The sequence below is a fragment of the Henckelia pumila genome, chromosome 4, assembly GCF_033568475.1.
Source record: "Henckelia pumila isolate YLH828 chromosome 4, ASM3356847v2, whole genome shotgun sequence".
NCBI lineage: Eukaryota > Viridiplantae > Streptophyta > Magnoliopsida > Lamiales > Gesneriaceae > Henckelia > Henckelia pumila.
In genome coordinates, this window is record NC_133123.1 from 200785937 (window position 1) to 200796189 (window position 10253).

Consider the following 10253-nt stretch of genomic DNA (forward strand, 5'->3'; position numbering starts at 1 on the left):
AAGACAACGATTTTCCAAAAAACCGTTGACTTTGATAAGGAAAACACACTAATAGACAACAGTGTTTCAAAATTGTCTTTGAACCTTATAAAATAAACTATTGTGAATTTATTTATTAAACAAGCGTACATGTCAAAGAAAAAAGAGAAAATCTAACCCCAACCCGTCACTAATTCTTCTCCCCTCTCCAATTCACCGTCGCCGACACCGTCCGCCATCGAGAATTAGTTGGCCGACCTTACTCCACCAAGTTCATAACCTGCAGCTTCGATCTAAGCCTTGAATCTCGAGTTAAGAGCCCGACTCTGCGTGATTGGAAGATCTGTTCGCGGTTGGATCTGCACCAGGTGACTGTCATTTTCATTTATGCTCGGTTACATCTTTGTTTATGTTCGATCCAAGGCTATTAGAGAGTCTTGAGATGTAAGGTGTTTCTTGGTTTTACTTTGAATCTCATATCCTCTGGCATTCGAGAGGTGTAAGGTGAAAATGAAGGTATTATATATGTATATTTTAAACTTTTTTCCTTCTTATCTTTACTTGCTCTTTTTTTACTTACATTTGAAAATTTTCTGTTTTCCTTATTTTCGATCAGCTTGTGAGTCGAACACAGCAAAACGAGCTGGATCCATGATGAAAGGGTGTTGGAGGTGGTCCGAGGAACAGGTTTTGATGTGATGTACAGGCTGGGCTCGATGATGAGGGTAGGTCTCAACTTATTTTCTGCTTTAGTCAGTTGTTATTCTATAGAAAACAATTGTTTTAACATTGGTGGTAGAATGATAACCCCTACATTAGACGATGTTTTAAGTTACCAGTGTTTGTGGGAAGGTTAATATAGTGCTTCCTCATGAATTTCCTCTCATATAATATTCCAATCAATATTACTTGTCATACATATCGGTAATCGGAAGAGTAGTTCATTTTTGAGCTTCATGCTGGCTAAAACAATTTAATTCCAAAGATGATTTATTTGCATCCTTCATTCCTAACTTGCTGCAGCTATTGTAGCTAATAGGTCACAGTACATCGACTTCACTTTACCTTATACAAAATCTAGTGTTTCAATGATTTTACCAATTGAAGTCAATATGCAGATTTGAGGCCACTTACTTGTGAACTTTGGTTTACAAGTTTTTGCAGGGGAGAGGGTGATAAGCAACTTGTCTAGGTTTGTGCTGATCATATGGTTTTTGGTTGTTCTAATACGAAGACAAAGCAACTTCTAATGCGAAGGGAGTGAACGTGGGGGTATAGTTGATGCCTGTGACAAGACCAATTACATTAAGTTGTTTCTCATCAAATATTGTTCCAGATACACCATGTTTGGACCAACATAGAAGGCTGATTGCTTCGGCTTTGTGCATTAACCTCCTATACTATATTTGATATGTGTTACATATAATGGCACTATTTTTTTCAGTTTTTTTTATGTCTTTCCGATACGCTCTCCTCTAGTACCTGATGCTTCCATGTCAATTTTAAATGTGACAAGAGTGTAAAAAGATGACAGAGATAGAGAAAAAATGGTTTGGATATGATATCAGTTGTCCAGACTCTAGTATATCATTTCTTGGTCCCATCTCATTGGAGGCAAAACTAAAGATAACCATGGAAAGGTGAGCCTTAAAAATGGGGCAGATTACTTCGAGGCTGACTGCTCGAGCCTCAAGCTGTGACCCTTTTGCCTTCTGATTCTTCTCCACATTCTTTATTTGTGCTTCAATTTTATGTTTTTGGTTTTTTTTTTCGATTTTTGGGTGGGATCCCTCTTTTTCTCTGCTTATCCACTGTGATTTCAGACACACACTTCATGCTTTTGTGTGTGTTTGACAAGGAATTCAAGTTTAATGAATACTTAGAGTTATTTGGTTTAGTTCTTAATATTTAGTAGATGACTTATAGTTTAGTTGATTTATCTGTTTCAGCAATATTTGGGTTTGGTTTTTAATATTTAGTAGATGACTTAACAACTCTCCTTGCAACTATTTCTAAGTATTCGCAGAAAGATTGGTTATCAAGCTATGAGAACCATTACGAGAACATCTCTTTAGCAAATATGAAAGTTTCTTTCATTCAACATGCATCAAGTTTGCTTTAGCGATGTGAAAAATTTCATGACAACATCCGTCTGTCTTTTTCTGAGATTTGTGCAATAATCCGGGGCTCAATATTTGTGGTTGGTTGTGTCAGGGCTTAGGAAACAACACAAATGACTACCAGAAATTAGGCCTTATCTTGGAAGACTATGGGGTTTCCAGTGTGATCGCAAAGGTTTCAAGAATCGATTGGCTGTGAAATGTTGCTGGTTTGGTGGACTCCAACTATTGGAAAGGCACTCTTCGACCTAGACCAGTTCTTAATTGGTGCTTTTTTTTTTTTAAAATTTTGGAACCTTTTATTTTAAATCTAAGTCATTTATTTTTTTTCTTTTGCATTTCATTGCATGTATCTTAAGAGGGTTGAAGAAGCTGTATATGAGGCAAAAAAGTTGGTTTTGGGTATGTGTAAATCGTAAATATCTTTCTTGCCAATTTTCATTAGAATGTTACATCGAATTCAAAACTGTTGCGGTTAGCTTTGCGCCTCCACTTTTGTGCAATGGAATGATTAGTTTGCCAAGACAGGTTATGTGTAAAGTATTTAACATCCTACATGTATTGTTCGAATGGATTAAAGAAAGAAAAGTGAATCCTTAAGTTTATTCTCTAATGTTTGTTTGATTCCAATGAAAAATAATAATTGGAATCTGTCAAAACCTGTCATAATTTTACTATCATTCTTTCTTAACCATTAGTTTGTAGCATTGTTATGTTGTATATTTTCGGTAGTACACAATGTAATTCATTAGATTCTATTTTTTGATGGGTTTAGTCATGCCATTGCTTTAGGTCCCCAGATCATCCAAGAAGCTACATGTGGACAGTGAATATGTGTTATATACTGTAACATTATTCAGCCGTGATGCTGACAATTTTAGAGCTAAGGCACAAGAAAGAAATTTCCAAGTACGTTTCATTGCCTTACCACATTTTATATTTTCGCTCCTGAGTGCAGCTCCACGTTTTATACTTATTTACTAGTTATTGATTCTTGAGAATTTTCTGATAATACGTTTCATTCTTATTTGATCAGATTCGGGATTTTGAATGCAATTCAAAGACTCAAGAAACTCGAAAACAGGATATTATCCGTTGTCGTTTTCCGTTTTTTTTTGTGGTGATGTGTGAAAAATTTCTGAAAATTAGAGTGTTACTTTGAGATGTGACCAACATTATGGATAAAAATTCACCCGTAAACATTCATTTGTCTATGTTAGCATTTTATATCATTGTTACACTTTGTTTTAGGCATAATTAGGACATGCATATTTATTTTATGGTGAAAATATCTTGCTGAGAGATTTGAAGTTCGAAATATGCAAAATTCAGTGATTTGCCCTATCCACTAAATTTTTGAATTGGTTAATTATTGAAAGTGTTTTAGTGGAGTTTATTTCAATGTGGAGTTTTATTTATGGAAATTTGGTGAAAATCAATTGGCAGCTTGATTTATTTTCCTAATTCGAAACTTTGTTGCCATTAAGATTTAAAATTCCCATTTTACCTTTGGCATTTTCTTACCGTTAGAGAATAATAATTATGGGGCAAGTAATTAGGAGGTGAAGGATTTACGGCTGGTTCTCAATCTTATCATATGATTTTTTTTTCTCAAATCACATTCATCACAATTTCACCTCTACAGTACTCTCTCTCTCTCTCTCTGTCCCTTGTACTTTCGCGAAAAAACCCCCCTGTTCTATTTTAATATCTCAAAGTGTCAATGGCAGGCAAGGGTTTTGACTCCCATGATATCTGAACTGAGATGAGACACAAGGCAGATGTTGGGCAAGAGGAGCCAACACCTCCTTCACCACACCCAGAATTGCAGAAAGCATTGATTCTAGTGCTTGAACTGTAATGGACCGGGTGCATCCCTCTGCCTCTGGCCCATCTGGCCTCAGCTCTGGGGGCACGCGACCATACTCATTGTCTTTTTCCCACCTGGCTGGGGGAGTTTTTGCCCTCCCATGAATCGAACTTGTACCACCAGGCTTAAGTAAAAATTCTTTTGATTCCTGGTACCACTTGAGCTATATGTAATAACCACACCCTCTGCATCTGCCATCATCTAGGCTCAACTCTGGGTGGGTCAACTCATGGTATTCTCCCCACCTGAAAAGGGGAGTTTTTGCCCTCCCCAGGGTTTGAACTTGCACTACCAGGCATATATGCAAATTCAACTCAACCCTTGTACCACTTGAGCTAGATTACATAGTCCAGGGATTGGCGACTTACTCATTCAGTGACTTTGGCACCGGACGTTCCAAAAATGGGTACTATTGGGTCAATTCAATAATAGACGCCTGTTAGCATTCCATCTTTTCTTCTCCTTTCAGGGCCTATCCAAAAGAGAATCCAACACTTCTTGGTCGTGAATATATGAACTGGTTGTTCGCTGTTCAAGAATTCTTGTTTGGGCAGTTCATACTATCCATACATAGTGTTTTGATCTAAGATTTCAATTCTTTCGTGTTTCAGCAGTAACATATTGTTCCATGGAGCTAAGGTCCAAAATATGGAATAAAGAGACATTTTCACCACTCTATCACCCAGTCAATTTTGTTCCACTTAATCCCTCTTTCATAGCCACATATCTTTCCGGCTAAGGAATGAGAAATCTTTCTCCTGTTACATGAATCCAATTTTATTTCATCCGAGAAAAGCCATCTTTTTCTTAAAAATGTCTTTGTCATTTGATCCAATAGTGTTCCGTTAGATAGGAACAGAGTTGATAAATACTAATAACTCTCGGATAAAGTATTAGAATGAAAAGATCCATTAGATAATGAACTATTGGTTCTAAGCCATCTTTGACGATTAATCAACAATTCGAAGTGCTTTTCTTGTGTATTCTTGATAAACCAGCGTTTATATATGGATGTAGGAGGATCTGTTTGGGCAGTAAGAAGCCCCTTTGACATCTCTTCATCTGCAAATAATTCTCGATGTGAAAACACAGAGTCGGGGGGCTGATCTTTGAATAGGAAAAAGAGCGGATCTGCAGGGTCCCAAATGAATTGGCTTTTCTCTCATGCCTTTTTTCGTTCATGGTTCGATATTCTGGTGTCCTAGGCGTAGAGGAACCACACCAATCCATCCCGAAATTTGTGGTTAAACTCTATTGCGGTGACGATAAGGTAGGAGAGTTCCTGCGGAAAAATAGCTTGACGCCAGGATGATAAAAAGCTTAACACTTCTCATTCTTAATTACTTTTTCAACGAAAAAAATGAAAAATAAGAAGGTCGTCTTATTCAAAACCCCATTTATGACATCTCTTCTCTGCCACTTCACACCTCGGAACACACGTTTTTATATAGATAAACGCTCTTTCACATCTTCTTAACCCGAAATGGATGGGGAGAGGAAAGGTTCCTTTTTTTTAGGGTACTCCCGGGAACAGATCCAGTGGAGATGGGGTAGCGCCTGTAGCTCAGAGGATTAGAGCACGTGGCTACGAACCACGGTGTCGGGGGTTCGAATCCCTCCTCGCACACAACCGGCCCAAAAGGGAAGTATCTTTCCCTCTGGGGGTAGGAAAATCATGATCGGGATAGCGGACCAAAATCTATGGAACTTGGGTGTGGGTCTTTGGAATGACTTTTTTCTTTTTATCTAGCTCAAGTGGTACCAGGGTTGAGTTGAATTTGCATATATGTCTGATGGTGCAAGTTCAAACCCTGGGGAGGAAAAAAAACTCATATTTCCAGGTGGGGAGAAGACCATGAGTTGACCCACCCAGAGCTGAGCCTAGATGATGGAAGATGCAGAGGGTGTGGTCATTACATGAACAGTCTGTGCCCATGGAATAAATTGCACCAGGAGAACCAAAAAATGAGTTGGATGTTGAAAATCTCCCGGACCTCTCCTTACTCAAGCAGGTGTTTCCCCCGAAACATATGACTCGTCGATCGAAGCGACAAGCTGGGTACAATCTCGATTTCACCCCATCGAAGAGGTTTCGAGGCAAAGGCCAGCCATCACGTACTTTTCTTGTGGACACTAAATTCTCTTCAGGTGATGAATTCGCTGATGGAGACTTTGAGATAGTGGCTCGGCCCAAAGCTCCAAAACCCTTGGTTGTTCTTGTTGAGGCTAATGAAGAAAGTGAATCTTCTGAAGATTTTGATTCTGATGCTAGTGCCTCTGTGCCTACTCCACATGTTTCTTCCACTGTTTCTGACTCAAATTTGGTCTACTCCGATGATGAGGAAGCATCAATTGCTAATTTTTTGGCATATCTGAAGCAATCTAAGGATTTTGTTTCATCTCCTCCTGCATCTGATGAAGAACCTGATGAGGAGATGATCCAAGAGTTTACTAACAATCGCCCTACTCTGTCTGATAGCTCCTCGAATGCATCTAGCGAGGATTTTAATGAAGAAAATGGATCTGAGGAATCTGCCTCAGAGGAATATGTGGCGACAGATGTTGCTGACACTCTTAACCACATCCTGGATGAAGAATACTTAGTAAGACAATCATTCTCTTCTTCCTTTTACACCAAGAGTGCTGCAGACGATTGACAACACTATGCCAATCGTGAGTTCTTTGAAGAGCGTAACATTGATATGGATTCCTACAGTGCTCAACACTGGTGGAGTTTATAATTGGAGTCCAAGTCTTCACTGCAGTCTTGTGAAGAACAGAGTACAGAGAGGTAAGCTTTTCCACAGACAATATGTGTGGATGAGCAGGAAAGCTGGTTATACGACCACCAGTGATGACAGAGGTCATCTCATTCAGAGTGGCCTGAGCAGCATCATCCACATTTGGAGAATGAAAGAACTCATTAATCACAGCAGGACCAAAATAAAAAACTTGACCCCTCACATAAATCTTCTCGAATTTAGCAGATAGGGGGTTCTTCACATCAGAAGTTAAATTACAGTAGAATTCCAACACAGTCTTCCTACAAAACGGGGCAACTATATTGACAGTAGCCAACATGTTTTTGAGTTGGAAAAAGTAAGGGTATTGATGTCATTTCATGTGCAAAAAGTAAGGGCATTGATGTCATTTTATGTCATTAGGGAGTGAAAACTAAAATCAAAATTATTTAGGGTGTGCAGTCAAAGAATCTCTTACATATGGACTTATTTCTAAGTTGAAGTAGTCTTTAGGTATTTTTTTAAGAATTTACCCTGTTGTTTACTTGGGTTCCTAGACTCGGATCATGGTATTAATTTGTACACTCAAAATTAGATGTTTCGTGCTTTCACACATAGGAACGTGCGCCAAAGGCAAGTTTTTAATGTGGTTTTCGTGTCCTAAAAATAAAAGCATACATTGGAAAACTTTTCATCTTACTATTTTGCAAAGGACGGTGCTAAATGGCTAGAATCTGACCAGCCAAAATGAGTTTTTTATATTTAATTTTAAAAAATAATTTGAATAAGGGGTAATTGCAAATATACTGCAAAACGCTCCTGGCAAGAGCGGACGCTGGAATTTTAAATTCCAGCGTCCGCTCATATGTGCAGCGGCCGCTGCTATGTGCAATCTTATATTTTTTTTGGTTTGTTTGTTTTTTAATTAATTGTATAACTAATAATATTTTGTAAAATTATTATTTATTTAGTATTAGTATGATAAATTTTCGGGTTGAAATTTTTTTAAGAAAACAAAACAAAAAATTTACGGTTAAAAAAATTAGATTGATTAAATAAATTTATTTTGATCATTTTATAAAAATATTAGTTAACCTAAATAACATATTTTCATTAAATTTATTTTTATTATATTTTTTTATTATAAATTCTATTTTTAAGTCCTCGGTTTTGTGGATAAACTTAGAAGAGTTAATTAAGATCTATTCGAGTCGAATTGATGCAAAAATGATATTAGAAAATTTCTCAACCGAACTCAAGCCAAAACAAAATCATCTAAAAAATTATGAATTCAAATCGACCTGAATATATCAGAATAAATTAATTTAAATAAGAACCCTTGTGCTATCAAGAGCAAGTGGTAGCGATGTACTTGTTTCAGTGATATATTCGAATTGATAACACTAGTCATAGATAGTACAAGGGTTTTTATTTGACTTCTCATGTTAATCGAAAATTTGACATTAAACTTGCTAAATTTATCGAAAGAAAGAAAGAATATATTATAAATTGAAACTATTATTTTATAAAGAGTGATATATTTTAATTCGGATATTACATAAATTTGTTTCGGCTCAATTTTGATTGAAAAATTTTCTAATAGCATTTTTGCATCAATTCGACCCGAATAGATCTGAATTAACTTTTCTAGGTTTATCCACAGAACCTAGGGACCTCCACAAATCCAAACGAATTAAAATAAATATATGACTCTGCTAACTAAAATTTAAGTTCAAAATAGATTTTATATTTAAAAATAATATAAAATAAATTTAATGAAAACATTTTATTTAGGTTAACTAATATTTTATAAATATATCTGATCAAAATAAATTTATTTAATCAATCTAATTTTTTTAACCGTAATTTTTTGTTTTGTTTTCTTAAAAAATTTTCAACCCGGTCATCAAATTAGAATTAAAATTTAGATTTTTAAGAAAAAATTATCATACTAATACCAAATAAATAATAATTTTATAAAATATTATTAATTATATAATTAATTTCAAAAACAAAAAGACAAACAAAAAAAAAAAAAAAAAAAAAAGAGGATAGCCATATGGGGACCTGCAAATTGCAAGTCCCCAAAGCAGCTCCCGATGCTCAAACCCAACTTATTTTTGCAATTAATTTTTTTTAAAAAAATTAAATCTAAAAAAAACCGAGCGTGTTTTTGGTAATTTTGAGACTCATTATTAAGGGTGTTCATGTAATATCATATTTTATGTGACAATTATAACCTTTCCACCTATTATTATATTTATTTATTTTAAAAATAAGTTAAAGTGTTTGGGTAAACTTATTTTAAACAACTTAAAGATGTTGATATGTTTGGTATTATAAAATCTTTTTATTGTCAAAATTATCAAAAAAAGTATAATTATATGAAAATAATATTTTGAGTTATACATATACGAAAATAGTTTTAGAATAAACCTATATTAAAATATAAATTGTTTTAATATTTTAATTTAGAAAAATTTATGTGATTTGTAATTTTTTTAAAAATACTATTTAATATTTAATGGGTGGAGGATATGATGGTGATTTATGAAAATATTCAAGGATATTTATTTTAGAGAGATATAATATTTAAATAAGTTCTTTTTGAAAAAAAGTACATCCCCCCTTAATTTTTTAAAAACAACTTATAAGCTGTTTTTAAAAAAATTTACCAAACAAAATTTCGGAGCTTAAAAGCTCTAAAACAGTTTATAAGCTGTTTGAAAGAGCTTTTAAGCTCTGCCAAACACCCTCTTAATTGTATCTCTCACCATATTAATTGATTGCATTTCCAAGAAAGTAGTTGAAAATACATCCAATCATCTCCTACCCTTTGTCCTACATATTTAAATTTAATAAATAAATATTTTATATTATCTATTACTGAAAATAACCACTATTAATATATCTTTCACTTCTTGTTTTTATTAAGTATAGTATTTATAAAATATTGATATACAATAAAAATTATTGATTTAAATAAATTTATTTTATTCAAAAAATATAGCACTATAAAAATATATTTAAAATATATTTGTAAGTGCAAATATTCATATTTTTCATTAAAAAATGTAAATGCATATTGATTAAATTTTAAGATAGTAAATTTTTTAGCTAAAACTAGTTCGAATTTAGCTTGATAAAATATTTAAAAAAATTATTATAAGAAATATTTAATTATGTATATCAATTATTTCTATTTCTAAATATAAAAATAAAAAAAATCTTCTTCCATCAATCTCAGCATTTGTGCAAGTATTAAAATATCATATTAAATTATAACAAAAAAACAAAACACTATATGCATTTTATTTTCTTCGTTTTATAAAAAAACAATAAAATCTTTCTATCTGAAGCAAAAAAAATCAAGTGCATTAATTTTTATTACTATTTGTTGTTATTAAAGCATATAATTTTATTCATCCATTTTGCTTTTACATGTGACTTATTAATTAACCATGTTTTATCAATTTATTTTGAAATAATTCACACGTATATAATGTTAGGTGATATTAAATAGATCACTAATATCAGTTATTC